Source organism: Erinaceus europaeus, chromosome 8 (genome assembly GCF_950295315.1).
Source record: "Erinaceus europaeus chromosome 8, mEriEur2.1, whole genome shotgun sequence".
Classification (NCBI taxonomy): Eukaryota; Metazoa; Chordata; class Mammalia; order Eulipotyphla; family Erinaceidae; genus Erinaceus; species Erinaceus europaeus.
In genome coordinates this window covers 68,502,207-68,528,937 of record NC_080169.1, presented here as the reverse complement: position 1 = coordinate 68,528,937, position 26,731 = coordinate 68,502,207, and the positions used below count along the sequence as shown (strand labels likewise).

The following is a 26,731-nucleotide window of genomic DNA, read 5'->3' as shown; positions in this document are numbered from 1 at the left end:
GATAAATTAATTTATTAATTTATTTTCCTCCAGGGTTTTTGCTGGGGCTCGGTGTCTGCAATATGAATCTACTGCTACTGGAGGGAATTTTTCCCCTTTTGTTGCCCTTGTGGTTTACTGTCATTATCATTGTTGTTGTTATTGCTATCATTGTTATTGGATAGGGCAAAGACAAATCGAGAGAGGAGGGGAAGACAGAGAGGGAGAGAGAAAGACAGATACCTGTAGACCTGCTTCACCACTTGTAAAGCAGACCCCTTGAAGCGGGGAGCTGGGGACTCGAACTGAAATCCCTATGCTCATCCTTGTGCTTTGTGTCATGTGCATTTAACCTGCTATACTACTGTCAGGCCCCCTATTGAGGGCATTTACCACTGAACTATCCAGTTCTCACTTAGGGGTTGATTTAATTATCCTGATCCCACATATATTTTCTATTTCTCCAGTACATTTTCTGGAAACCTCAAAACATTTTGCCAAGGCATAGTTTAATTTTATACTTCTGCTTTTTTATCCAGTATTTTTTATAGTATTGTTGAACAAACAAGAAAAAAATAGAAAATAATTTTGAAAATCCAGTTTCAGTTACAGTTTCTCTTCATTTAACCATTGCTAGAATATTGGCAGGATTCTAGCTCCACTGATGAAGTCTTTCTCAGTGTTTGTGGTTTTTGTCTTTTGAATATTACAAAATCAGTACAGTTTTAATTCAATGTTATAGCTTAAAATTAATTATTTAATGGTGCCCTACAAAATTATAAGATTCTATGGACATAGTTTCACATAAAGTTCCAGACTTATCCCATCACTCAATTTTTTGTACCCTGCCCTCCATAGTTTTCCAAAGTGTAAAAGACAATTTGGCGGCTGTTTTTTTAATATTATTGCTTTAAAATATTTTAATACTATTGATTATATTTTAAATATTTTAATGTTATTGATTATATTTTAAAATGTTTTAATACTACTGATTTAAAATCAACTCTCTATTGCATATATAATTGCTGATTTTCGTGGGTTTTAAAGATAGAGCTGTAGTTGCTATTATTGGCTAGAATGGTTAAGTACAACACATACAATTCCAGTCTTCACTAAAGTCCTAATATAATACCACATAAAACCCTCAAATTATTAAATAGTGATTTATGAGATAATAAGCTACTAAAAGTGTATATTAACAGTATTTCCACCACCAAAGGTCTGTGTCCTTCCCCCCTACTGCCTACAGTGAAGCTGAATATCTACCTTTACCTTCCACCCAGAGATTTTTACTTTGGTGCTGTACTTCTTATGAGAGGGGAAAATCAGATCGCATGTCTCAAACTTATTTATGCATAAACCATAGTTCTGAGTATATGTTCCTTCAATCGAAGCACTTCACATTGGTAATCATATTGAATTTTAACAGTGGGCTCAAATTGTTAATACATTTCTAATAATATGTTATTTGAAATATTAAATCTCTTAAAAGCTTAGACTAGGGAGAACAGAAGCAACTGGTGGCATTACTTTATAAGATACAGCTATATGAGCCTATATTTCTCCCAATCCTGGAACCTCTAGGGTGTGGCTCACTTCCCTGCATGCTTCTATCAAGTCATACCAAATGATATTGCATCTGACGATTCCAACCTAATCAAAGCAATGAGTACTATCTCAGCATGCTTCACTTCAGACTATGTCCAGAGACGTCAGGCATGGAATGCCAACCCATCACCCTCATCACTCAGGTGAGACATTTCCTTTCATGGTATTCTCTAATTCCATTCCAGGAGGTTCACTTCCTAACAAAGTCCCAAAACCTAGATATAGACCAGGACCTGTAAGATAGAGGATATGTTCACATGTATTCATAAAGTAGGGCAAAATATATACCTGAAAACAAAAATACACTATAGTCTGTATCAAGTTCATAATGAAATAGTGTCCATTTAGACTTAGACAACCTTCTCACCTACTTCCTATTACAGTTCTTTCACTCACTCCAAAGCTAACTTATCAAAGCAAGGACTGCAAAAGCTGAATAAGGGCAAGGGACTAGCATACTTTAACTATGACTCTTTAGTCACTATCAGGCCATTCCATCAGCTGAACTGGAGTTGGTGTATTGCACCAAACTAAAAGACTATGGGGTTGGTGTGGGGGAGAGTACACATCCAAAAAGTATGACAGAGGACCTAGTGGGGGTTGTATTGTTATGAGGAAAACTGAGAAATGTTATGTACAAACTATTGTATTTACTGTTGAATGTAAAACATTAATCCCCCAATAAAGAATTTTCTTTAAAAAAATGGTCTTCCTTAAAAAAGAGTATTCTGTGATTTTCTCCTAAGTCAGTACCACCCATTCTGTAATTTTTCTGCCAATGGCTGTCTGAACTTTTAGAAGACTTAATAAAAGTTGATAGCCTATATGATCAGAACTTACTCTCCTCCTCAATAGTAAATGACTGATTGACTGAAAGGTCAAGAGAATGAAAGAATCCAATCATGCCAACAAGAGTAACAATCAAGTACGCTCTTATGCGAGGTATGGCAATAGCACATACATTGCCACCAACACACTACCACCACCTACCTGGTCAAAAGTGTTTACAGCTTTTTACTAGCTGAAAGATTCCTCCTGATTATAGAAATGTTAAAATGAGATTTTTTTTAATTGAAAAAATATGATATTGAAACAAATGTCAGAAGGTGGATTAGCAAGATAGAAAAGGATTTTATGGCTGTTTTTTTTTTTTTTGTGTGTGTGTATGGGTGTGAAAGAAATAGATAAAGCATGTAATTCAGGGCTGTTCCTTCCCCTTCTACTAATAGGGAATAAAAGAATTTACACAGTCACTATAGGCCCCACCCTAATTAGAACTATCATGGGAGTAGCTAGTGAAGAGTTTCAGTTAGATTTTAATTTATGGTAAAAATTATATTCAGATAATTATTAATAACTATTTATAAAGTGTGCCCAGTACTATTCTAGGTGATCAAAATGCAAGTATAAATCAATAGGACTAGTGAGCTTGCCTCCTTTATTGAGTAAAGTTCATAATATTGAAAACAATTAACATGTAAATCCATAGTAATTAGTTTTGTGATAGCAGACCAAGGGGATAGTTTGGTTCAGTGAATTGTCTTTTAGATAGGTATTCAGGGAATGTCTCTGTGAAGAGTGATATTGTTGACAAATAGATGATACAGAGACAAATATATGCATAAGGAGTGGAAAATAATTTACAATTGTATTTTACTTTACATTTGTCATTTAAATTTCCTCAGGTAGGAAGATGTCAATTCATCTCAAAGCATAAATCCCTTCTATATCCCAACTCCAAATTTAAGGGAAAAAAATCATTTTCCTTGTTAAAAAATAAACTTTTCTGAGCTGTTAAGTAATAAAGCCAACATAGACCAGAAGATATATCCCTGATATGATTCAAGATATACTTCAAAATTAAAGTTAGGTGTATGTTATATATTTATTTACTGTTAGTGACAGAGAGTAGAGAGGGAGAGGGAGAAGGAGAAGGAAGGAGAGCATATGCATGCTAGAGAAAGAGAGAGAGGGAGAGGGAGAGGGAGAGGGAGAGACAGGCCACAGTACTAAAGTTTCCTTCAATACCCTGGGGGCCACGTTCAAGCCTAGGTCATACATATGGCAAAGCAGTACTTTATCCAGGGAAATGAACATTTTACAGAAGAAGGACAAATGTGATCTATCTCTTAAATATTTACTGTAAATAATTATCTATCAATGTTTCCTCAATATTTTTATTGGTAAGGGGAATTGATTGTTTTAATGTAAAATTCTCAAACTATAAGTCTGTGGGTTTTAAAGAGATTTACTTTCCCAACCTCAACAAAAGCTTTAACTCAAAGGAACAGGGAAAAGAGTTTCATTTAAGTGTCACTTGGTGGCAGTATAACAAAATTGCTATTGAAGTTCTTGACATTGGAAAAGAAAGCTCTTTATAGAATAGATTTGTGGAAAACAATGTTAGAACTATATTTCAATCAATAAATTTATAAGTTAAGTTGTGTGTTTTCTACTTACTGAGAAAAACGTTTGTTAATATGAAGCCTTCAGGGTTCCACAGCAGCTCTTTCATAAAAGAAGAGTACAGAAAAAGAGAGACAAAGAGAGATAAAGATGTAAGATATTGAAGCATCCCCCAGTACAGTGGGGCCAGGCTCAAACTGGGTTGTGTGTATGGCAAAGGGCGTGCCTTCCCATATTAGTTATCTTCCTGGCCTTGGAAAAAAAAGTTTAAACTGTATCTTTATGAATTCATTATCCATTTAAAAAGGCATACTGTTTATACTGCATGCCAAAAACAGAGTTAAGAATTGGAGGGTAACAATAGTAGTAACTGCCCCACTCTTTGAAGGGAAGCTGGGTGACTCAGACAGGTCCTGAAATGAGTGCAGCCTAGAGTTTCCTAGCTGTGACCTTTAGACTGATAGGGATGTTACACAGGCTCCTGTGCTAAATACAAAGACATGAGTCAGATCAATGGGGTTTACAGTTAACAGTGTTTATATATTTTTCCCATATCTGGGAGCTACTCTCTGCCCTGATCCAGCTTTCTATTCCTATTTCCAACTCTGGCACTATCTTCCCAGACAATACTTTCAGCCTACCTGCATGTTAGCTGTTGGGCCCAGGCAAATATTGTCATGGGCCCCTTGGAATATCCCTAAAATAGACTCCCTAGCCTCTTTCAAGATGAAGACCTCAAATCCCACCTGCTATATTCTTACCTTTAGATTCCTGATCATTAAACACTTTGTTCTGCTTTGTATCTTAATGCTTTTCAGTCATCAGGCTTCAGTTGCTACCATGATGTTAACCTGCAGACAATCTCACCAATGAGTCTTAGAACCCCCACATCCCACTTGGAAAGATAGAGACAGGATGGGTGTATGGATTGACCTGTCAACACACAAAGCCAGCCAGTGGAGAAGCAAGTACAGAAGGGAGACCTCTCACCTTCAGCATTCCATAAAGATCTTTGGTCCATACTTCCAGAGGGATAAAGAATATAGAACGTTATGATGGAGAGGATGGGATATGAAATTCTGGTGGTGGAAACTGTATGGAATTGTACCCCTCTTAATCCACAATCTTATTGATCATTATTAAATCACTACTAAAAAATCACTTTGCAAAAAAAAAAATTAGATCGGGAGTCGGGCTGTAGCACAGCCGGTTAAGCGCAGGTGGCGCTAAACTCAAGGACCGGGGTCAGGATCCCGGTTCGAGCCCCCGGCTCCCCACCTGCAGGCAGGTCCCTTCACAGGCGGTGAAGCAGGTCTACAGGTGTCTGTCTTTCTCTCCCCCTCTGTCTTCCCCTCCTCTCTCCATTTCTCTCTGTCCTATCCAACAACAACGACATCAATAATAACTACAGCAATAAAACAACAAGGGCAACAAAAGGGAATAAATAAATAAAATTAAATTAAAAAATTAGATGACTGTTTTGGTTCCCAATCTAACTAGTGTTTGCAAGAAGAGGAAATTCAAAACTTACATACACACATAAGGCCACAGGAGGAAGATACCTGCTATAAGCAAGGAGAGAAACCTGAGAACAAATCAGTGCTTCCTTCATACTGGTCTTGTATCTTTTGCCTTTAGAATATTGAGGAAATAAATTCCGGTTGTATAAGTGACCAGTCTGTGGTATTTTATTACGACTTCCTGTATATACTAATATATTCTCTAATTCTCAGGACTAATATCCTAATAAAAATATCAAAGAAAAGCAGTTATATGGTTCTATGATAAATACATAGCGTATAATGGGATCTTGACAGGGGTATACATTATTTCAGATAATGGTGGGGATTTCACCTGAAAGAATTTGGCTTGGATCTTTTCAGGTGAATAGAAATTTTTCAGTCAGAGAATAGTAATGGAGTGGGGTGGATACATGGAATGGGGTGAAGCTGCAAACATAAACAGATAACCAAGGGAATACATGCAGTGTTGTGACGCTGGGTCCATACTCCCAGAGGGATAAAAAATAGGAAAGCTATAGGGGGAAGGGATGGGGTACAGAGTTCTGGTGGTGGGAAATGTGTGGAGTTGTACTCCTCTTATCCTATGGTTTTTGTCAGTATTTCCTTTTTATAAATAAAAATTAAAAAAAAATCTCAAGTTGTATTAAATTTCTCATGCCAGCAGAAAATCCTCAGAAATTACACTGGGAGTAGATTTAGGAAATGCCTTCTAAGTCACATAAAGAAAAATATTTTTGTCCAAACTATCAATTTCTTGAAAGGTTCACAATCAATGAAATATAAATACCTATTTAAATAAGCCAAAACAGACTTGGGAGATGGGGCAAAAGACAACAAGGACAGAAACAATGGCAATATTAGCACTTTGCAATGACAAAGTAATTTTTTAAAATTTTTTTAATATTTATTTTATTTATTGATTCCCTTTTGTTGCCCTTGTTGTTTTATTGTTGTAGTTATTATTGTTGTTGTCATTGTTGGATAGGACAGAGAGAAATGGAGAGAGGAGGGGAAGACAGAGAGGAGGAGAGAAAGAGAGACACCTGCAGACCTGCTTCACCGGCTGTGAAGCGACTCCCCTGCAGGTGGGGAGCCGGGGTTCGAACCGGGATCCTTATGCCGGTCCTTGTGCTTTGCGCCACCTGCGCTTAGCCCGCTGCACTACAGCCCGACTCCCCGACAAAGTAATTTTAATCTTTCTAATATCAAATCACTCAAAGAAAAATAGTTAAAAGTTATAGGAAGTTCACTGTCTTAAAATACCACTTTCTTAGGATGAACAGATTTTCTTTTCTTTTTTTATCTTTACTTATTTATTTGATAGAGACAGCTGGAAATTGAGAGGAAAGGGGGTGACAGTAAGGGAGAGAGACAGAGAGACACCTGCAGCCCTGCTTCACCACTCGCAAAGCTTTCCCTTTGCACGTGGGAACCAGGGGCTCAAACCCGGGTCCTTGCACACTGTAATATGTGCACACAATCAGGTGTGCCACCACTTGGCCCCCAGCAGAGTTTATTTTCAACTAACTAAATTAAGAAAACAATTTTAACATTAAGTTTATATAAGGGAAATTGAGTCATTTAATGAGTTACTTTGTCCATCTCACTTTGTGTACAAGTTACCTAAATAAGCTTCAATAGCAAAATTAGGTCAAGTAAATTCAAATTAATAAGGTCAAGACAAGGCATACCAATAAATCCAAAATGAAAAATCCATAGTTATTCCAAGACAGGCTATTTTACTTCTAAGTGATCTCCTCCTCTACCTTTTACTTCTTACCTCATCCCTTGTTACTTATCCTCAGACTAGGATCCAACCACACTGGCCTCCATAGTCCCAAACCGTGGAAACTCCAAAGCTCCTCAAGCTCCTGATGTTATGTGAAAGAGAAACCCTACAACTTGTGTATTTCTTCTCCATCTTAACCCAAATTCTAACATTGGGTGTCTATTCTAATACTACAGTCTTCTCCACTAATAATATAGCCTTTTCTGACTGTTTCACTTCCATTTAATAGCTTACATATTTTATTTAATTATTGTTTGCCAAACTCTTCCCCCTTAAATACAGTCTTCCTAAGGACTAGGACTTTTGTTTTGAAGCTAGGCAGTGGCACCATGTAGTTGGGTGCACACATAATAGTGAGCAAGGATCTGGGTTCAAGCCCCTCCCCAACTCCTGGGGGGAAAGTTTTGTAAGTGGTGGAGCAGGGCTACAGGTGTCTCTGTCTCTCTCCTTCTCTATCACCCCTCCCTTCTCAATTTCTGACCCTCTCTATCCAATAAATAAATAAAGATAATTTTTTTAAAACATAATAAAAAGAGAATTTTAGTCTTTTAAATTTTAGTCTTGGTGAGTCGGGCTGTAGCGCAGCAGGTTAAGCGCAGGTGGCGCAAAGCACAAGGACCGGCATAAGGATCCCGGTTCGAACCCCGGCTCCCCACCTGCAGGGGAGTCGCTTCACAGGCAGGCGGTGAAGCAGGTCTGCAGATGTCTATCTTTCTCTCCCCCTCTCTGTCTTCCCCTCCTCTCTCCATTTCTCTCTGTCCTATCCAACAACGACAACAACAATAATAACTACAACAATAAAACAACAAGGGCAACAAAAGGGAATAAATAAATAAAATAAATATTTAAAAAAAATTTTAGTCTTTAGTTACATTTAATAAATATTGTACTTGGGTAGTATGGGGAAAATTGTGGCTCATTCTATGAAAGTATGTGAAGACTGAAAAATGAAAACTTGGGCAATGTATGCTAGTTAAATATTAACTTACTCCTTTGGTTTTTGGCAAATGCTATCTTTCATCTTTGTGTCATTCTTTTCTCTCATTATTTCATAGAAAGGGGAAACACAAAGTAGAACTCTGACTGGTTTTGGTGTATTGCACCAAAGCAAAGGACTCTGGAAGGGAAGTGTGGGTGGGACTTTCTGGTGCTAGTGCATGATGATGGGTGAAGGAGGACCTAGGCTGGGGATTAGAGTGTTTTGCAGAAAATCGAGAATATTTAACCGTGTGTCAGTAACTCTATTTACTATAGGCCATTAATCCTTCTGATTAAAAAAATTTTAAAAATACAGAAATTAATTAGTTTAGTCAGGTAGTTGGTAAAAATCTGTTTGACGGTCGGGAAAACTACCTAATCACCTTCATTTCTTTTAAATTAAATAAAATATCACGATTGAAAAAAATTTATTCCTTAGGTTTGTTTCTTTTTTCTTTATTCATCACTTTCTAGTAGATCTTATTTTATATAATAATAATATACTACTCATATTTGAATAGGTGCAGTGCATTATAGTTTGCAAAATATTTACATATATAATGTTTCCTTTGGCTCACTGAATGATACACAGTCAGGTCTGTGCATCTATAAATGCACTTATATAAATATAACTATACATTTGATTTTGAAGACATTTTACTGTGTTCTAAAGAAAATAAGACTGATTGTCTAGCTTATTTTTGTGGTGCTAGAACTTTGAGCATACATGTTCTCACCACTCCTAGATCTATTTTTTCACTTTTTATTTCAGAGACAGTGAGAGGAAGAGACAAAGAAGGAGAAGAAAAGCTAAAGGGAATGACACCACAGTGCTACTCAACTTCCTTGGAGCACCTCTATAGATAAGATAAAGGAATAATAAACCAAAATGTATAAATAATTCACTATGCTCAGCAAAAAAATAAAATAAAAATAAGGAGAGAACAAGTATAGACTCTAGCAAAGAGCTCAAAATGGCCAAAACACATATGAAAAAAGTGCTGAGTCACTGGTTATCAGAGAAATGCAAATAAAGACAACAATGAGATACCATTGTTCACCTGTGAGAGTGCTGTACATTATAAAGAATAGAAACAGCAAATGGAGTGGGAAGAAAACAAAATGGTTATGCAAAAAGACTTTCACACCTGAGGTTCCAAGGTCCCAGGTTTAATCTCCAGCACCACTATAAACCGGAGCTGGGTATTCCTCTGGCCTTTATATTTCTTGTGATCTCTCTCTCCCCATCTCTCTCTCTCTCATTGAAATAAAATAAGTAAAATGTTAGAAGTGAGAGAGAGAAGCAACAAGCTTTGGAGAGAGTATAAAGAAAAAGAAACACTTCTACACTGCTGATGAGAATGTAAATTGGTGCATCCCTTGTGGAAAATTATCTAGAGCTTCCTCAGAGTGAGAAGAGCAAATACAGATGCTCTCACTCACAGATAGACTGTACAAAACAAAGCAAATCATGCTGCTATGAACATAAATATACTATTCTCATAGGAGTGAAGTGTCTGTTGGTTTTTTGAATCCCTTCTTTCATGAATATTCTGTTCATATCCTCTCTTCAATTTTGGATGGTGTCATTTTTGTTGCTGTTACTAAGTTTGGTAAGCTCTTTATATATTTTGGTCATTAGCCTCTTGTCTGATTATAACTATGTTCATAGAAATATAATTTTTAATATCCAGAACCTGGGAACAATCTAGGTGTTCAACAACAAATAAGTGACTGAGAAAGTTGTGGTTTATATACACAATGGAATACTACTCAGCTATTAAGAATGATGAATTAACTTTTTCACCTCAATTTGGATGAAACTTGAATGAGTCATGTTAAGTGAGATAAGCCAGAAAGAGGATGACTATGAGATGATCTCACTCATAGGCAGAAGTTGAGAAATAAGAAAGGAGAAACACATGGGAGTCAGGCCGTAGCACAGCGGGTTAAGCGCACGTGGAGCAAAGCGCAAGGACCAGCCTAAGGATCCTGGTTCGAGGCCCCGGCTCCCCACCTGCAGGGGAGTCTCTTCACAGGCAGTGAAGCAAATCTGCAAGTGTCTCTCTTTATCTCCCCCTCTCTGTCTTCTCCTCCTCTCTCCATTTCTCTCTGTCCTATCTAACAACGACGACATCAAAAACTACAACAACACTAAAAAGACAACAAGAGCAACAAAAGGGAAAACAAATAATAAAAAAGAAAGTTTAAAAAAAAAGAAAGAAGAAACACAAAGTATAACTTGGACTATGTTTGGGGTATTGCATCAAAGTAAAGGACTTTAGGGATGGGGGGAGCACTTTCAGATCCTGGTGTATTTTTTTCAGTGTCACTGAATTTTGATTATTAGATGGGCATAATTTGGATAATGAATTATATACAGATTATTATGTACAATAAAATTATATACTAATATAGTATACTATGAAAGAGTTTGCATTTGATTTACAAAAGCTATTTATTCATTTGTACTACGTTAGATATTATATACTCAACTAAGCAGAGCTACTAATAAATGAACACTGGGTTAGACTTAAAAGAATACTTTTGATTTTAACTCTTTTTCAATTTACCACATGAACCTGATTTCAGTGTTTGATCATCCAGGCATTTGTCATTAAAAGGAAAACACACAAAAGAAATGTGACATGAATATATTTACATGATTTTGTCTTGTTGCCTTGAGATCATCTACTATCCAACATTTAGTCATATAGGCATAGTCCTTAAATTGAAATATTAGGTTGTCTAACATTTATTAAACATTGATCCTCTTAAAAAGTAGGCCCAACTACATTTATGTTCCAAAGGAACTTACTAGACGAAATAGTAATGAATAATGAAAGACAGAATAAGATATAACAGTGCTTCCATAACAGCACACCTTAAATGAGTGTACAAAAGATTTATTTTTCTTCCTATAAATATCTTTTCTTGGGATTAAAAGCCTGGATACCATGGTGATTACATAATAGGTACATGTACTGAATTAGCTAAAATATGTATTATTTCTATGTGTTATTAGAGACAGGAATAAAAGGTAATATAACTGAAAATTGAAAGACAAAGTAAATGCAAAAAGTGAACTCAGGAAACAGAATACACAGAGAGATATTTCTCTTCTAAATGCCTATTATGTGCTAGCAATAACGATGAAGCAGTGACCTACATTTCTCATTTAAGTTACATTTAATATTGGTAATCATATAACATTAACACTTTAAATGACAATCATATGGATAGTCATTTCAATTCATTAGATTAATTTAAGACAGTTATTGAGTTACTCATCTAGTAACCTTATTAAAGTCTAACCCATTGATTAAATGAGATTATAGCATAATATGAATTTTCCAAATAATAGAGATAAGAGAGTGAAGTTTGTAGACAGGGTCCCTCATTTAACTGTAACTTTTTAATTTAATGTTAACATTTTAGATACAGACAAAAGAGCCATATAGACAGGAAGACAGTGAAAGAGAACATAGCACCAAAGACTGCTTCAATGTTATGGGGGCCAGACTCAACCTCGATTGTGCACATGGCAGAGCAGTAGACTATTCAAATCAGTTATTTCTCCAGCCTAGGACATCTATTTTTTGTCACTTACATTTGATAATTCCTTTCTAATACTTTTTCTTCTTCACCTAGAAAAAAATAAATGATTCATTCACGCAACTGTTTGGAGTACAAGGATAATTAGGACCACTCAATCCACTTTTCTAATAATAAAGTATAGTGAGATGACAAAAATTACATAACTTATAGTGGTAGATACTGAAGCAGTCATCTTTCAGATATGATGGACTGCATCTCTGGGGCTTTACTTCTCCAGGATGAATTTTTCAGAGATAAAGAGGAATATAGAAAGGGAAAGACATGGGAGCCAGGCAGTGTCACACCTGGTTAAGCACATATAGTATGAAGTACAAGGCCCTGAGTTCAAGCCCCCTGGCTTCCCACCAAATCTTCACAAGTAATGAAATCTTCACAAGTGATGAAACAGGGTTGCAAGTGTCTCTTTCCCTCTTTTTATCTCCCCCTCCCTCTCAATTTATCTGTGTTCAATAAATAAATAAATAAATAAATGGGAAGGGAGACACCACAGCACAAAGTTCCTGCTAATGCAGACAATAGTCTCAAAACTGAGTGATACATACATCAAAACAAGTACACTATCCAGGTGAATTACTTTGCAGGCCCTCATGTGAGAAATTAAATTATCACTATAGTTGATGGCTTATTGAAACCTTACTTTATAATGGAGAATACGCAGTAATTAAAAGAGCTAAGGATAGAAGAGGCTAGCCTTGTCACCTGTAACTAAGGTAACTATCCTTAAGTGAATAGTTTTAAACAAAGGAAAAGTGTACCTAGCTGCCTCAAGCATTTCTAGAAAAGTAAAGATATGTCTGTCTCCACAGCTTCTTCAGGTATGTGAATTTGGGCAAATATTATTGGCAGAAAAGGTTGATTGATCAAAAGATATATATATATTGCATTGCTGGAGACAGCTTTTCAGATAGACAGGAAGATAGGGAGACCACACTACCAAAGCTACTCCCAGTGTAGTAGGGCTAGGGCTCAAACCCATGTTATGTATACGATAAACCAGGTGATTTATCAGATAAGCAATCTTGACAGTTTGCATTATTACTTTTTAGTTTTTTTAAGGGTAAGAGTCCCATCTTAGCTTTTAAAAATATTTTTGTTTATTTATTATTGGATAGAAACAGAAAGAAATTGAACGGGGGAGAGGGAGAGAGGGAAAGCGACAGAGAAACACCTGCAGCCCTGCTTCAACACTTGTGAAGCTTTTCCCCTGCAGGTGGGTATGAGGGGCATAAACCCAGGTCCTTGTGCACTGTAATGTGTGTGCTTAACCAGATGCACTACCACCTGACCCCTACTTTTGAGTTTTTAAAACATGGGTGAGTACTTAGTTCAAAGCGCTAAATGAGAGAATACATATTTGTAATAATGACAGCAGAACTCTGGTAGTGGTTGCTGTGAGATGCATACAGGTATGGATGTATATATATATAGGTATGAGTATAAACTACTAAAATGTTACAATACTGAAATCAACACTGTATCAATTTTACCTAGTTCTTGTGCTTAGCACTATGTGCCTTTAACCAGGTGAGACACTGCCCATTCCTTCAATTTTATCTGGGAAAGTATGCTCATCACCATGCAAAATGTCTTTGGTGTGAGCAGACTGTATTATGTGGGCACAAAATGAACTAAATCAGGGGAGCTCCAAATATAGTGCAATAGGGTTCTCTCTCTCTCTCTCTTTCTCTCTCTCTCTTTCTTCCTCTCCCTCTCCCTCTCCCTCCTTCCTCTTTCAAAACAGAGTAATGAGAAACCAGTCACGGAGTGATGTTACCAAGCATGTGCAAATTCCATGTTCCTTAGAAATGAATATATATATATTATATATAACTATTATATATTATATATATAATAGTTTTTGCTGTCACTACTCTTGGCTGACTTCTTCAGATTGAGTTAGATGAGACAGTGAGAAAGAGAAGGACAAAAGACCGCAATATCAAATCTTCTCAAATGCAGGTGGAACCATGCTAGAACCAGAGTAACCTTTATGTAAAACAGGTGCATAAACCTAGTAAGTTATTTTGCTGGTCCTGATCTTAATATTTTTGCCTAGGATGTATTAAACATTAATAAAATGTAAGAGATACTTAATCCATTAGAAATAATTATCAGGAATTCAGGTTTCAATAGCAATATCCTCAGTTTTTAAGACATTGTGAACCTCTGCAATAACATTATAGTCAACCAACCTTGCAGGATACAAAAAATGGATTTTTGGCACATATATAAACAAACTAAAAAAATTTCATTATATATCACTCTTATAAAATGGGATAAGTTGCATTTTAGATATTCACACACTATGTAAGGCCTTAAATATCCCCTTGTATCTAAGGAATAACTTGGTCTCTAAGATGACAGTTACAGAACAAAATAAATCACTCCTATTGCTTTCTGACTAGATATGTAAGTGTATCATGATGATAGACTTTAAATGTGAACCAGTTTCTTCCCAACAATCTCCAGTAGAATTCTATCTAAATAAATAAAAAAATATATTTTTAAAAAGCCAAGATGGGATCCTTAGCCTTTAAGAAAACCAAAAATAATAATGCAGACTGTCAAGATTGCTTATCTGATAAAACACCTGGTTTGTCAGACATATAACATAGGTTTGAGCACTAGCTCCACTACACTGGGGGTAGCTTTGGTAGTATGATCTCCCTATCTATCTGAAAAAGCTATATCCATTATTCTTAGTTATAAACACTTACCATTATTAGTTATAAACACTTTGTTATTATTCTTAGTTATAAACACTTCCAGATGTACCAGCCACAAACTTATTACCTACCATGGCCATATCATTCCCTCAACATAAAATGCATAGTATTATAGTCCTTTTACGGCATGCATTTCTTGAAATCTTTAAATTTCTACAAATAATGCTGAAAAATAAGTTTTTATAGAAGGCCCTTGTTTTGTCAGTATTTGTCAATGAAAAAACATTAAAATAAACTACTATGATAAAGAAAAGAGATTAGTCACTGTGATAGCATGATGGATACAGAGAAACAAGATTTCAAATAGTCCATTTTCCAGTGAAGGAAGCAGATATAGAGATTAACATTTAATGCAATGTGAAAGCATTACAGCAGCACTGTGCAGGAAGGATCATGGGAAAATAAATTAAATTTATTAATTTTACAAGCAGGACATACAAAAAGTTTCATAGGAAAACATAATTTTGTGACTGATGTTTCATTTTTGTTTGCTTATGTTAAGATATGTGTATGTACAGAATGAGGAATCTTTGAGATGCCTTCACAGAGAAGGTATTATTTATAAAAAATACGTTAAAGCCAACGATTCAAAATGCTTAAGCACACAGAAACACATGCATATGCAACTGGAAATCAGTTACTTTAATGCTGGCATTCTCACTGTATAGAAATTTACTAGGTATTCTGGACATATGTTGCGCTCTTTCTTAAAAAGAAGTTGAGCCAACTATATAGGCAAAAAGAACTTAAAATAAAGATCTTAAATTAATGAGAACTTGCTTCTAGGCTTTTATATGAAACCTGAAAAGAATAGCACAGTAAATTTCAAATAACCATTATCATTGATATAGCTATAAATCTAGGCTCTTTATAAGAAAAACTAAAGAATACAGACAGCCATGGAATTTTAACCTAATTTAAGTCACATTACTATGTTAGTGAATTTTATTATATATTTACCTCTCTAGCTTAACCTATATAAAAAGAAGTTAATAAATCTGTATTTTAAATTTTTGAAGATTTTATTTGCTATGTATTATATAATAAATTAAGGAAAATATTCTAATAATCTTTTACTTCCATTAAATAAATCATCGTAATGTTAGTTTTTCTTGGAAAAATAAATTCTAGATTTATTAGTGATCCAAAACCAATTAAGTTCAGTGTCATGGATATATTTTCAGATATTTAGCATCCTGTTTTTCTTTAATTACTAAAAACTGCAAGAGCCACTTTTAAAAACAACTCCCCTGACATCTTAGCAAAACTAATAATGAAATGCAACACCCAGGAATTTAGCTGTTGTGACAGATGCTGAAAACAAGAATGGAAGCTTCCTCATGCACTCGGCCCCCGTTTAGGCATGGTGATAAATAGCAGAATCTTAATACTTCAAAGAACCCTAAAATTTTACATTCAAACACCAAAGTTCTGGTAAAAGTTTAAGTATAAGGTTTTCATCTAAAATCACAGTAATATGTAATGATTTTTCTCCCCACATTGTTAAACTTTTGGAAAAGATAAAAGAAAAATTAAAGGAAGATCATTTAGAATATCAAGAAACATTAAAAGAAGCCAGGAAGCAGTCAGTGGCAGAGCATGAGACTTATATGTGTGAGCCCCTGGGCTTGACCCCCAGAAATACATGGGGTCAGTTGATATGGATAGTGCCAAAGATGAAAACAAGTGGAGTACCATGAATGGCAGAGTGATGCTTTGGTGCCTCTTCCTCTTCTAATCCCTCTTCTCATTCATTCTCTCACTCTAAAAATACAAAATAAAAACAGGGTCAAGTATGTGGCTCAGCAGTATTGCACATGTGAGAGGCCCTCAGTTTGTTCTCATATGCCACATTAAAAAGAGAGCATTACATACCCTGGAGCTATGCTGGCTGGGTTTGAATCATGCTTTTCACTTCACAGACATGAACTGTAGATGTTATTGAACATTGACAGGCCCCAGTCTCCCTGTGAGTGCAATAGTAAAGAAAAAAAAAAACTCAAAAGATAGTGGTAAGGATTAACATTTAGAAAATTCTTGCCCATGCAATACATACACCATAAATTGTTTTTCTGCTATTATGAGGATTTATTAATTGATGAGTGTGGGTAGCATATTCTTACAAGTATTTTCTCTGAGTCCATTTAAAAAATACTCACAGACAGAGATGATGATGTGCTTGAGAAGAGATTGTGACACTATTCAGAATTTATGGAATACTCAGAACTATATGCTCCAGCCAGATATTTATTTTTATTTAGTCAGATAAAAATTGGTTGTGACTTAAGAAACAAGGACAGAACAGGAAAACAGGAAAACTTGGACTTGGTCTGGTGTTCTGCACCAAAGCAAAACACTCTAGGGAAGAATGGAATCAAGGGGACAGAGAGGGTGTTGGAGTCCTGATGCTTAATAGTGAAAAATGACTCAAGTTGGTGGTTAGAGTATTTTGCAGACACTCACTTACCACAGGGAAATAAAAATTTTACCCATCAACAACTGTACTGTAAGCAATAACCACTGAGTAAACTGATCAAAATAAGTAAATAAGTCTTTAAAGAGGAAAAAAAATATTCTATATAGGAACACTGAGAATTACATGTATAGCAAACAAAATAACAGCTAGATTATAACTGCACAGCAATACAAAGTCAAATCATTTATCTCAGTTGCACATCCAATAATTAATTCAGTGGACAGAAAAGGATCTAATTTTGGGGTGAGAATATTCTGCTGACTTCCATCATGAGGAGACAAGAAGATATACCAATGTGTCAACAACTGTACTGAAAACCATTAGCCCCCTAATAAAGTGGAAAACTAAAAGAAAAAGGAAAAAATTCTATAATATAACCAAGGGCAAGAAATGAAAATAACTTTTAATCTGAAAATTTTATGCATTTCCTTTCAGTCATTTTACTATGCCAATTTGAGGTCAAAAATTTGAAAAAAGAAGTTGTTTCTGTTTTGCTTTAAAATTTGTACATATTGTGTTCGCTTCGGCAGCACATATACTAAAATTGGAACGATACAGAGAAGATTAGCATGGCCCCTGAACAAAGATGATATGCAAATTTATGAAGCATTCCATATTTTTAAAAAAATTGTACATATTTACTTATAACACTAAATGTCTTTAAAAATATAAGTTACAGTAATTAAATCATGTAACATTCACCAATATACCATACTTTATATAAATAATCCTTCTAATATGATTAAGACATCATTTAAAATCAATAATCAAATGAATACAAATTAAAATAATAAAGTTTAATTTTTCATAGATTTCACATAGCTCCTATTTTCATAACTTATTTCATTTAATTACCTGTGCCATTCTTGTATTTCCTGTTATTATAAAAGATGATTATTAGTAGTCCAGTCTCCATTCTACAGTCAAAATCATCTTTATCAGTCTACTTAGATTTTTATAGAGAATATTCAGATGGGAAATTGCTGATAATTTCCCATTAAGTGCTAAAGGCCAAAATAATTATGCTATTTAATTAAAGATATTTTGATTTCACTAAAGCAAAACAACATTGAATGCGAATACATACATGGAGGCAGGACTCATTTATTTCTCTCTTACATATGTTTGTTTCGTAAGAGGTGCTCAGTACATATTTACCAAGTGAATGTTGAAGTGAAATGAAAATAGAGTCTAAACTGTGAATGACTTAAAGTGATACAGATTTTAACTAGAAATTTTTGTTTGTTTGTTTAAAAAGAAACAGGTTATTTTCCCGCTCTGACTACTTCTTTCAACTCAGTCTTCTAAAAACAAGTAGCTAGGCAGACAACTAACTTTTTTCTGTAATTACTGGAGGTTTGCCACTCTAGAATGACTTTTTCAGTTAAGAGAGAGAAAGGGAAAGACTGATGTTTCCTCTATTATGGTGGTGACCAGGCTCGGACCTGAGTTACATGCATAGCAAAGCATGTACACTATTCAGATGGATGCTTTTGTTGACCATGGCATCTAATTTGCATCTGGACATAATTACTTCTTCCTCCATAAAAAATAAAAGAACAGTAATTTAAATTGACTGTATCATTAGTTCCCAAACTGAGTTCATGGACTAACACCATTAGCTTCATCTGGAATTTATAGAAATATACGTTCCTTGTCCATAAAGATTGTAAAGTGGTAGAACATTGGACTCATGTAGAAAAAGTATGAGATTAAGTCCCTGAAATCAACATATAATAGAGCTGAGCAGTGTTCATATCTCTCTAGACACACAGATATAGATACATAAAGATGGATATATAGTTATAGATCTCTCTCCCTTTCTTTGTTGAAGAAGTTTCTAATCCCAGACTTCTTTATACTTGCTAAATAGAAACACTGATTGCAACTTTTGCATCTATATTTGCAAAATATAAATTGTTAATCTGACAGGTACATTCTTTTGTCTAATAATACTACAAAGTATTTTTCACCCTGTGGCTCTTACTATAAGAATCTTGGCCTGTGAGTCGGGCAGTAGCGCAGCGGGTTAAACGCATGTGGCGCCAAGCGCAAGAACCGGCTCAAGCCCCGGCTTCACAGGCGGTGAAGCAGGTCTGCAGGTGTCTTTCTCTCCCCCTCTGTCTTCCCTTCCTCTCTCCATTTTTCTCTGTCCTATCTAACAACGACGACATCAGTAACAACAATAATAACTACAACAATAAAACAAGGGCAACAAACGGGAATAAATAAATTTTTTTTTTAAAGGATCTTAAGGTGAAGTCTGGATATGTATGAGATTTTCCTGGCCCATAGGATAGAGTGGTAGTATTGCCATATGTAATTATCCAGAACTTTGATGTCTGGCTGCTACCCTGAGCATCTGGAGATTGTTCATGAGATAACTGGAATATACTCACTATCTTATGGCATCAAAAGATATAATATATTTGATATAATGATATTTGGACAATTACAGTGTTAAGCACCCTGATGTTTTCTCCCATAGAAATGTATTCTGAATTTATCTATGTGTTGTATATCTACCATTATTTTTGCCTGGACATTTACACCTGCTGTGTGTTTTACTTTAAAAAAAGACATCTTTAGGGAGTCGGGCGGTGGCTCAGCGGGTTAAGCGCACGTGGCGCAAATCGCCAGGACCTGCGTAAGGATCCCAGTTCGAGCCCCCGGCTCCCCGCCTGCAGGGGAGTCGCTTCACAAGCGGTGAAGCAGGTCTGCAGGTGTCTATCTTTCTCTCCTCCTCTCTGTCTTCCCCTCCTCTCTCCATTTCTCTCTGTCCTATCCAACAACAACCACATTAATAACCACAACAATGTTAAACAACAAGGGCAACAAAAAGGAAAATAAATAAATAAATAAATAAAAACTTAATTAAAAAAAAAGACATCTTTAATCTTCCTCATTCCTTAGCACATGAATTTTGGCAACAGAGTTATTTAATATAGTATTCCTATATTGCTAATGAAAAGTAAAAAAAAATCACTGCATAAATGTGTATAATGTTATTTAGTCCTTGAAATACTGTTTTGTCATATGTTCACTTATGCAAGCAAAAAATAAAATAAGAATCCTATATAAGATTCCTTCATATAACTACTACTGACCACATATATGACTTGAAGAAGCTATCCATATCACTTCTCACTGTATCATGTTCACATTAGTAGCTACATATGGACTCAGTGTCAGTTTCAGTACCTGAAAAATAATTATGGTAATACTAGTTTCTGTTTCTTCCTAACAAAATCATTTTTAGACCCTGTCAACCCAATCTTCTGGGCTCCATGGAGATATGTGCTACAAGTATACAAAGCATTATTTTTACTCTTTTCCCATTATGTGGAGAGTGTTAAAAGGGGGAGCAACGTACTGAATAGTAATAGCTTTTATTCAGTGAATGGCATTTTACATTTTAGTTAACAACAATAAATCAAACTATAAAGTAATTCCCCACTAGAGTTACTTTTTTTTTTTTTTTTTTTTTGCCTCCAGGGTTATCATTGCGGCTCAGTGCCTGCACTACTCATTATGAACCCACCAGTCCTGGAGGCCATTTTCCCCATTTTTCGTTGCCCTCGTTGTTATTGTTGCCATTTCTGTTGTTGTTGGATAGGACAGAGAGAGATTGAGAAAAGAGGGGAAAAAAGAGAGGGGGAGAGAAAGATAAGACACCTGCAGACCTGCTTCACCACCCGTGAAGCAACCTCCCTGCAGGTGGGGAGCCAGGGAGTTGAACCAGTATACCTAAGCCCGTCTTTGTGCACTTAACCCACTGCGCTAACATCTGGTCCCCCAGAGTTACATTTTTCTAATATTAAAATATTTTATTAATTCAATTATAGGATAAACCTATACTTCAAAAATATTAGGCTTGTTTATACCTTATTTTATTTGACACAATTGATTTTTACATTCTTTTGTCCCAACTTACTCTAAAATAGATATGATTCTAACATTGCTTTAGATTCTATTTTTCTATTACAATAGAAAGCTATTACAAAGAGCATTTGTTTTGTTATCCATTAAATATTATTATTCACACAAAATGGGAAAAGCTTGACAGTAAGATTAAAGATAAATTTGCATGAATGTGCATGTGAGTGTTTCAAAGGAAAAAAAATTACACTCATTTAAACTAAACCATCACTTGCAATGTTCAGATCAAAATTATATAAACACACACACACACACACACATATATATATATATATATATATATATATATATATATATATATATATATATATATATATATAGTAAAGAGATAAAAATGCAAAAAGAGTGGTCTGGGAGATTGCGCAGTACATAAAGCTTTGAACTCTCAAGCATAAGGTCCTGAGTTCAATACCCGGCAGCACATGTACCAGAGTGATGTCTGGCTCTTTCTCTCTCCTCCTATGTTTCTCATAAATAAATAAAAAAATAAAATCTTTAAAAAATGCCAAAAGAGAGATGACGGCACTGCTCAGCTTTGGCCTTATGGTGGTACAGGGAAATGAACAAAGGACTTTGAGCCATAGGCATGAAAGTTCTTTTGCATAATAATTATGCTCTTTCCTCAACCTCTCCCATTTTTCAGCTTTTATCAGAGTGATGTCTAGCTCTTTCTCTCTCCTCCTATGTTTCTCAATTCTTGTAATTGTTTTTTTTTTTTTTCTTTTTCTTGGTTTAGGAAGGGGATGAGGCTGTGTGCAGCCAATCTGGAGTGATTTAATCTTCAGACTGCCTGTTAGGTTTTTTTTTTATTGTCATTATTATTATTTGTGCTTATCTGTTTTCCCTTTTCTCTAGGTTGACCAAAATTATCTGTTGATGTCTAGCTCTTTCTCTCTCCTCCTATGTTTCTCAATTCTTGTAATTGTTTTTTTTTTTTCTTGGTTTAGGAAGGAGATGAGGCTGTGTGCAGCCAATCTGAAGTGATTTAATCTTCAGACTACCTGTTAGGTTTTTTTTTTATTATTGTAATTATTATTATTTTTGCTTATCTGTTTTCCCTCTTCTTTAGGTTGACCAAAATTAGCTGTTGTTGCTAAGACACACACACCCAGCCCCTGTGTATGTGTGTCTTTTCTCTTTTCCTTTCTTTTTCCGCTATCTCTAGAACTTATAGTTGACAGATGATTTTCACAATTGTCTATTCATGCTTTGCTTTTTTTCTTTTATTTATTTCTTTTTCTTTTTGTTTTGTTTGTTTTTGTTTTGGGGGTGGAGATGTTGCTTGGCTAACTGGTTTTGGTTGAACTGCATTAATCTTTGCATTGGTTGCTATTGTTGTAATTTCTGAGGTTTGTGGATTCATTTGTAAAGTGTGGCTTGTATTCACACAACACAACAACAAGACAGAAAAATACAAACCACACCAATTTAACAAAGGGGTTAAACTGAGAGCAAATAAAACTGCTACCACAATGAATCAGGACAGGAGCCCAGAAGAAACTCCAAATAAGTCAGAAGCAACTATAAATAAGAGAAGTATCCAAACATTAATTGACCTATAAATCACAGAACTGAGAACAGCTATTGAGGAAAGGCTATAAGAAATAAGGAAACAGCAGACGAGACTCTCAAGGAAACTACTGGCTACCTCAAGATAAACAGAGAACTGAAAGCTGACTGAACTAGCTGAGCTAAGAGGCCAGCCAGCAGAACAAGCTAGTACTGTAACAAGCAAGGTAAAAAAAGTAGTAGAACTGAAGAAGGAAGCTGAGGGAAGGGAAAGATTAACAGAAGCAGAAAACATAATTAGCCAGACAGAGGATGAGTTAGAGAAAACTAAGAAGGAGGTAAAAGCTAAAAAAAAAAAAAAAAAAAAAAAGGATTGAGAGACACTGAAAACAACAGTCATATGGGATGATCTCAAAAGAAGTAACACTTACATCTTTGGGCTACCAGAGGAAGAGAGGAAGGGGAAAAATATCCTAAAGGAAATAATAGAAGAAAACCCCTCAACCCTAAATAACAGAAAGGACATTAAGACTCAAGAGCCAAAGAGAGTGCCAAAAGGAATCAACCCAGACCTTAAGACACCAAAACAAGTCATAATTACAATGAAAAGAAGTAAGGAACAGGAACACTCTCTTCTACCTTCTATGAAACCAACATCACCCTAATACCAAAGGCAGATAGGGACACAACAAAGAAGGAAAAATACACATCAATATCTCCAATGAACATATATGCTAAAATACTAAACAAGATCCCAGCCAACAAGATACAGTAGTATATCAAAAAGATTTTTCATCATGACCAAGTAGGATTTATTCCAGAAGTGCAAGGCTGGTTCAATATACATAAGCCAATCAATGTTGTTCACTACATCAATTAAAAACAAAACCAGCACCACATTATTACCTCAATAGATGCAGAGAAAGCCTTTGACAAAATCCAATACCCATTCATGCTCAAAACACTACAAAAAATAGGAATAGATGAAAAATTCCTCAAGATATTGAAGTTCATATACACCAGACCTACAGTCAACATATACTCAATGAACAAAAGCTAAAAACATTCCCCCTCAGATCTGGGACTGGACCATTATCACCATTACTCTTCAACATAGTATTCAGGAAAGAGAAAGGAGTCAAAGAAATACAGATTGGAAAGGAAGAAGTCAAAATCTTACTATTTGCAGATGATACAATATTACACATAGAGAAACCTAAAGAATCAAGCAGAAAGCTACTGGAAAACATTGTGCAATATAGCAATGTGTCAGGCTACAAAATCATTGTATAAAAATCAGTGGCATTTCTTTATGCAAACAAAGAAGATATCCAGAAATTACTCCCATTCACTGCTGCACCAAATCAATAAAAATCTAGAAATGCACCTGACCAAAGAAGTGAAATATTTGTATACTGAAAACTATGATACAAAGAAAAATGATAAAAAGCAATGGAAAGATATCCCATGCTCATGCATTGGAAGAATTAGTATCATGAAAATCAATATTCTATCCAGGGCCATATACAAATTCAATGCGATACCCATCAATGTCTCACCAAGTTTCTTTATCACCAAGGACAAATTTGATGGTTCAAACCCAATTGCAAGGAATACTAAAACAGAAACAAATCAATGGGACTACATCAAATTGAAGAGCTTCTGCACAGCAAAAACGTGGAAGTAAACCAGGTGCCCAACAACAGATGAATGGCTGAGAAAGCTGTGGTATATTTGTACAATGGAATACTATGCAGCTATTAAGAACAATGAACCCACCATCTCTGACCCATATTGGATGGAGCCAGAAGGAATTATGTTAAGTGAGCTAATTAAGAAAACAAAGATGAGTATGGGATGATACCAGTCATAAACAGAAGTTGAAAAAGAAGAACAAAAAGGGAAACTCAAAGCAGAATCTGACTGAGTTTGGAGTAGGGCACCAAAGGAAAATTATCTGAGTGGAGGGTGAGGGTAGATTGAAAACTTCACAGGGGGCAGAGAAGGGGGGAGGAACACAGACCTTTGGTGGAGAGAATGGTGTTAATATACACTCCTGTTAACTTATAGTCTCATAAATCACTATTTAATTAATATGAGGGGAAAATTAATCAAATGTCTCAAAACTTTTTAATGCATCGACCATAGCTCTGAAATATAAAACCTCAAATTGGTAATCAGACTGAATTTTAACAATGGGCTCAAATTGTTAATACATTTCTAACAATGAAATATGTTTTTGAAATATTAGATCTACTAAAAGCTTAGAACAGGAAGAACAGAAGCAACTGGTGGCATTACTTTATAAAATACAGCTATAAGTAAATAACATAAAAGGTCATAAATTATGGTGAGGTCTTGTATGATACAGCAAATCCTAACAAAGGGATTTTCAACATTAATCTAATTGCCAAATAATTTGGTTATAGAAATAACAATCTATTGTGTTCTTGTTCTCAAACCCTAAGACAGCAGGAATTATCCCCTTTCTCTAAAAAGCACATATTTCTCCCAAGCCTGGAACCTCTGGGGTGGGGCTCACTTTCCTGCATATTTCTCTCAATTCATACAAACTGATAATGCTTCTGTTGATTCCAACCTAAGCAATCTAACCAGTACCACCTTGGCATGTTACACTTTGGACTGTGTCCAGAGATGTCAGGCAAGTAATGTCAACCTTTCAGCTTCATTACTCTGGTGACTACTTTCCTAGTTCATAGGACTCCTTAATTCCATTTCCAGTGGCACACTTCTTAAAACCTCAAATCCTTAGACCAGGGCCCATGAGATAGGGTGCGGGATGAACCGAACGCCGGGTTAAGGCCCGCACACAACAACAATAGGGGATAAGTACATGTATCCATAAGCTAGGGGAAAATATATACTGAAAAGCAAAAGTTCAGTGAGTCAATAAATGAAGCAAGAAAAGTAGAAAGAACTAAAAAGGCACCTTAATGTACCTGGTGAAACAGTTTCTACTTAGACCTAGATACTCTCCTTTCCTACCTCCTATTACAAATCCCTCAGTCACTCCAAAGCTAGCCTTGTCAGACAAAGTAAGGACTACAAAAGATGAATAAGGGTAAGAGACTGGAATACGTTAAGGATGACTCTTTAGTCACTACTAGGCCACCCCATCACCTGGAGCTCTAGTCAGGGAATCCTGGGATTCCCACACATACATGATGGACCTAGACCTCTAACATATCCCTCTTACTACTGTCACTGGTTATCTCCATCAGGAACAACATAATGGACACCTTTGTGGGCCCTTATAGGACCTTGCTCATAATGTGGATCAACAATGGCAGGGAATGTTCTATTCTCTGAAGGGAGGTTGGTCAACATACTACCTACTACCAAATGAAGATGGGTCCTGAAATTATTGCAACCTGGTATGTCCCTAGCCATGACTATGGAATCAAAATCAATATATCAAATCAATAGGGTTTACAGTTAATAATATGTATATACTTTCCCCATATTTGGGAGCTACTCTCTTCCATGTTACAGCTTTCTGGTCCTTTTTCCAACTAAGACACTATCTCCCCAGACAATAACATGGGTCCACCTGCATATTAGATGTCAGGCTCAGGCAAAAGCTAGTAAATTCATGGTCCTCTTTGAATATACCTAAAATAGACCTACTAGCTTTTTCTAAAACAGAGACCCTAAATCTTCATCTGCTATATTCTTACCTTTAGGTTTATGATTACTCAACAGTTTGTTCTACTTTATATATTAACTCTTTTTCAGCTACCAGGTTCCAGATGATGCCATGATGCCAACCTGACTTCCCTGGGAAGGCAACCCAACTGTGTTTCCTGGAGCCCCACCTTCCCAGATCCCTGCCCCACTAGAGAAAGAAAGAGACAGGCTAGGAGTATGGATCAACCTGCCAATGTCCATGTTCAGAGGAGAAGCAATTATAGAAGCCACACCTTCCACTTTCTGCTCCCCATAATAATCTTGGGTCCATATTCCCAAAGGGAAAAGGAGTAGGGAAGCTATAAAGGGAGGGGATTGGATACAAAGTTCTGGGTGTGGGAATTGTGTAGAGATGTACCCCTCTTATCCTATAGTCTGGTCAATATTTCCATTTTATAAATAAAAAATTTTAAAAGTATAGGAATTGTCTTTCCCAAGGTTCAACACATAACAAATATAAAAATCTTGCTGA

General features: G+C 35.7%; 1 protein-coding gene and 1 non-coding gene across 10 annotated transcripts in view; one reads left to right on the top strand and one right to left on the bottom strand.

Moving 5' to 3' along the window:
- The window catches only part of MAGI2 (membrane associated guanylate kinase, WW and PDZ domain containing 2), a 1,693,309-nt gene that overhangs the window by 1,540,025 nt on the left and 126,553 nt on the right, over positions 1–26,731 (bottom strand). The gene's annotated exons all lie outside the window — the stretch shown is intronic.
- Positions 17,618–17,724, top strand: LOC132540009 (U6 spliceosomal RNA). The gene has a single exon (XR_009551294.1). It is a non-coding gene; the product is annotated as a U6 spliceosomal RNA (small nuclear RNA).